Genomic DNA, 5,086 nt, shown 5'->3' on the forward strand with positions numbered 1-5,086 from the left:
GTAAGGAGACCAAAAGAGAAGATAGAGAGGAAATACTGCAAGCTGGTCTCACAGACAGAATTAAGACTAGACCTGCACTTTCTCTCTAGATGTGGACTTCCCCATTCAAATGCATGTTAGTCCAGTGCTTCTGTGAAAGCAGCACTAGAGGTCCTGTAGTCTGGATCGGGACTGTCTTAAGAGCAAACCTGGCTTCACATTTACAGGAGCAGCATCCTGTTGAGGTCTATCATTTCCTCTACGTCTGGGACATCAATCACGTTGATGTTTTTTTTGTGTGGTTTTTTTTTTTTTTTTTTTTTCACTATACCAGTATGTCTCCTCCCCCCTCCCCTCCCCTCCCCTCCCCTCCCCTCTCCCCCCTCCCCTCCTCTCTCTCCCCTTCCATTTCCCTTTCCTAATCCTGTTTCCCGCTCCTCTTGCTCCTTCACCCAATCCCTGTCGTCATCATCGTCTTTCCTTCCCATCTCTACAACCCCCCCCCCCCCCAAACTCCCCAAGGACTTCACAGTGTAGTGTTTTTTTTTCAGCCAGGCTGGATAAAAATAAGATCTACTTTTTGTTTTGGTCCCCTGCCAAGGCTTTTGTCTCAGTAACAACAGTCTGCTTTCTGTCACTGTCAGAGCACATGTACTCAGAAAGAGAGAGGGAAACAGGAGAGAGAGAGCGAGAGAGAGAGAGAGATAAAAGGAGGATAGTAATGGTGGAGTAAATAGGAAAAAAAGAGGAGAGGGAGAAGATGCTTGGTAATGCTCTTTCTCCGTTGTTCCCAGACTAATAAAACCTACTTGTGTGTGTACCTGTGTGTGTGTCTGTATGTGTGTGTGTGTGTGTGTGTATGTGTGGATCTAATGTGCATGTCTACCCCACACCCTTCTATGAGGCAATGATGGCTGGGATGCAGCAATGGAAATGTGTACGCCACCACAACACACGAACACACACACCACACACACACACACACACACACACACACACACACACACACACACACACAAACAAACACTTTCTCTGCTTCGGGCCCCGCGTTTGGACTTTGCCTATTCCCCATCGCTCCTCCTTCTTTCTCTCCTTCTAAGCCTCTCTGTTCTTTCTCTCTTTCTTTCTGTCCAGTGATCCAAACTGCTGTAAATGTCAAGCTGGCAGAGGAGAGGAGAGAGGAGAGGAGCTGAGGAGAGGAGACGAGGAGATGAGGAGAGGAGAGGAGACGGGGAGAGAGGCGTCTTCTTCAGCACACCAAACCCACAGGGATCACTGTGGTGTATTGATCATGCCGTCGCTGTCATCGTTAATATCGACCAATCGGGTTAATCTTCTACGAGGCTCTGCTCTGCGTCTGAGTCAGTCGAAGGAAGCCTTGACCTCTGACCTCGGGCTTCATCTGCCACTTGGCTGGCGGTCAGTTCTGGGACTCCCTTTCCCGGCCCACGGGTCAGCAGGAGGCTCTGGTGCAGATCTATGTACAGATCTGGGATCAGTCGGGCGTACGCTCATCAGATTCTGGCCACTACGGGAAACCTGACCTCACACTGACCTCAGATCGGCATCTAAGGCTCTAACTCTGGTCGGCTCCCGATGGCACGCACATAATCGCGTACGCACTGAGAACTGGTCTGGCGGAACCTCTGCGGTTCCTGTCAGTCATATGGGAGCATCGTACTCCTCCAGGAAGTCTCTCAGTGTGAGCGGGAGGTGCTCGGGGCGCTCCAGCCCCCCCAGCCCCCTGTTGTTCAGCGTCCTCCTGCACAGGTGCTGCAGGGTGGAGAGCGAGGAGGAGAGGGGCCGCCGCAGCTCCAAGGGAACCCTCTCTCCCCCGGTGTGGATCAGGTACACGTTGCCCCCTTTCACTTCCGCCCCTGCCGCCCGCCCCCCGGCCGCCCCCTCTCTCTCCCCTCCGGCCCCCTCCGGCCCTTTCCCCATGTAGTGCGCTATGAGTTTCAGCACGCAGTCGAACTGCGGCGGCTCGTGAGTGCTGCGGAGGTCCGGCTGCAAGAAGAAGCCGCCTCCCTCGCTGTGGATGCGCAAGTTCTTGGTGCCGCGGGCCGTCTGCACGGAGAGGGTGAAGAAGTGGTGGTGGTCGGAGGAGTCCCGGACCAGGAAGGTACCGGGGGGCTCGGCGCGCAGCAGGGAGCTGGCCTCACGCCCCCCACGGCCCCCCAGTAAAACCCGCTCTCCTGGAGCTTACGCAGCGCACACATCACCTGCACAAGGAAGAGAGAAGCATGCAATCATTAAGTCTCATCAGTCACAGCTTTATTACAGGGAGGATTACATAAATCACCGTTTACAGTAAGTGATAAAGTTGCACACAGCCGTTTCCTCTTTCGCCTGTAGCGTGTGTGTGACTGACCTGCTGGTAGTGTGCGTGCGAGCTGAAGGGTTTGTAGCGATGGGGGGCAAGGCTCGACCCCTGACCCCTGCCCTCTGGGGGGGTCACGCTGCTCATGGCGAGGGGGCTGCGTCGGCTGAGGGTTACCATGGCCCCATGGCCCCCTGCCTCTGCCCGCCGGTCGAGAGGCAGGGGGGGGGCGGATGAGGACAGGTGGGAGGGGGCCGGGGGTGGAGGGGAAGAAGGGAGGGGAAGGAAGGCAGGGAGAGAGGGGCGAGGGAGGGGGGGTCACACACCGGGTCCAGGGCCCCGGGGCAGGGGAGTCCGATGCATCCAGAGAGGGGCTGGGAGAGACCACCTAAACACAGCTGGAGAAAGACAAGGAGCGTGAAGATGGAGGAGAGATGTGGCATTTCAAAACAGTGAAATCTCCATCCTTCTATCTATAGAGTGTGATGCGCATGCACAAGTTGGCTACAGTTTGCAGTCTTTTTTCAAACTTTTTTATAACTCGCACTCATTCACAAGAATGTGCAGTTGCAAGCATGGACATAAATATCGGCTGTGCAACACTGGAGATCTCGGCTTTACTCCCATGAAATGCAGTTATCATGACTGTGACAAATGCACAAGGCAGGACAAGCGACTAGGTGAGTTATATTTAGTTTAAACGAATCCCGGGTTACTCGCTGCTGCACCGTGCAGCCAGACAGCAACTGGATCCTGATTGCTTTCAATTGTCTTCGATCGGGCGTCCCGCAACAGGGGATTTCAGAAACGGGGTCACTGTGAATGAGTCCGGCGCGCTTTTTTTTTTTCCTTCAATAAATAACCCCTTATTCCCGACTCAGTCGCGCCACAGAGGCCCCATTCTCCAGTTTCACTGTGACTAAGGTGTCCCGTCTAGTCTGCTCCGCTCTGATCGCTGTGGGCTGATAGAGAGGAAAGCCTCGCCGTGCAGGACGGGACGGAAAGACGGAGGGTGCTTAAGCTGTGTGTGAGAGAGAGAGACGCCATAACGGAACCGACTGAAGCCGATCCATCCACCATTCACAATAATAATAAAACAATCCTAAAATTATACCTCCAGCACAGCTATGTCCCGGCTCGGCTATGGAGCAAATGAATGCCCCTTGGCTGCAGTATGCACCAGCAGCCCACACAACTAGCCTTAATAACTAACCCTGTAGTGTATTTTGCACAATCCCCTTCTCTTTTGTGCTGAACTTGAATATAGGCTACTATGTATACCGCGGATGCTTTTTACAGTCTTAACTTACCTTGTAGATATTTTCCACCCTGCACCACAGCCGCTCGTCGTAAGAGGATAAGATATCCAAACTACCCGAGAGTAGTGCTAGATAGATGATTAACTCAGGCATTAAAATCCAGAAAGGGTCCCTGTGTGGGTTTTTCCTGAGCGGAGGAATGTGGTGATCTCGGCCGAGCGGCTCCTGTCCGTGTGGAGGCAGGTTACTGGAGGTTGTTTCCAGTGAGTAAAGTCGATGTTCGTAAGGCTCCACCTCCTCCGTTCAGAGGTTCTTCCCGTAAACACACGCACGCACGCGCGCACGCGCACACACATACACACACACGCACTTGGCAGATTGCCAATAAATAATCAGTGTGACCTTTGCCGGACTGTTTCCTGGTATTGGTGGGTTCCCTTCTCGACAAGGTGAAAAAGTTAAAAGCAGAAAATATGGCAGAATGCAAAATGTTATGATGTTAAATGGTGATGATATGCACGCGGCTGCAGAAACAGATGCATGCAGAGCTGAACAGTGCTATATTGGCTAGAATTATAGGCTGATATGTGGGAGCAATGTGGAGGCAGTCAAAATATTAATTTTGACAAGAGGCTTAAATATAGCCCTTTCATTTCCTTTTTACCCTCCTTCCCTCTATGTGACAGAAAATTCATTTCACAGACTACTGACGGGAAGCTCCTTCAGCCGGAGGACACGCTGCCCTGCTGAAGTGCCCTTGAGCAAGACACTGGTTCCCTATAGCCCAGTGGTTCTCAACTTGGAGTCCGGGGACCACCAGGGGTCCTTGAGGGGGTTCCACGGGGTCCCCACCAAATTGATGAATTCTTAAACTTCACCATTATTTAATTTACAAGTGAACTCAATTAGAGAATGTAGAAGGATTACTGTTTTGATCATAGTTTCACTGTTATCTCTCTACCTACAATACAGATAGTCATGAAATTCTGGACAAAATCATATCTAACAATAAAAAATATTCTCAGATTTGGGTCCGAGAGACAAAATCTCATCAAATGGCCTGACCTATAACAATATTTGATTATTGCATAGGCTACATAATACTCATATTGTCCAAAACAATGGGTTTTTACAAACCTGCCCTTCAAGTAGTGGACTAAATATATAACTGCACTGTGCTCAACATAAAATGCCCACATACTTGGCTGTGAGATATCCTAATCACACATAAACACATCAAGGAAACTGCAATGGCTTCAACCATTTACCAGACAAATTCTGGCTCGAGTAGTTACGCATCAATATTCAACACAAATACTTTCATATGATATCTATTTTGAACATAGGAAACAATGTCAGAGAATAATGAAATGACAACAGTGAAACGTATCATGGTCATGCCATGCAGCTAGAAGTAGACCTAAATGCGACACTCAGCTGGACCACGCTGGATTTGAAATGTCCACATTGATGTGGGGCTTACAGCCCTTCACTCAACCAATTATAGCCTATTACCAATTATTTCTGG

At 50.6% G+C, this 5,086-nt stretch overlaps 1 pseudogene; it reads right to left on the bottom strand.

Annotated features, from left to right (window-relative positions):
• Positions 1-498: 498 nt before the first annotated feature.
• LOC139651676 (suppressor of cytokine signaling 3-like) lies at positions 499-3,786 on the bottom strand (annotated as a pseudogene).
• Positions 3,787-5,086: the final 1,300 nt, after the last annotated feature.

Source organism: Centroberyx affinis, unplaced genomic scaffold (assembly GCF_046629955.1).
Source record: "Centroberyx affinis isolate AG114_WGS23_722 - 3 ecotype Tasmania unplaced genomic scaffold, CSIRO-AGI_Caff_v1 ptg001699l_1, whole genome shotgun sequence".
Classification (NCBI taxonomy): Eukaryota; Metazoa; Chordata; class Actinopteri; order Beryciformes; family Berycidae; genus Centroberyx; species Centroberyx affinis.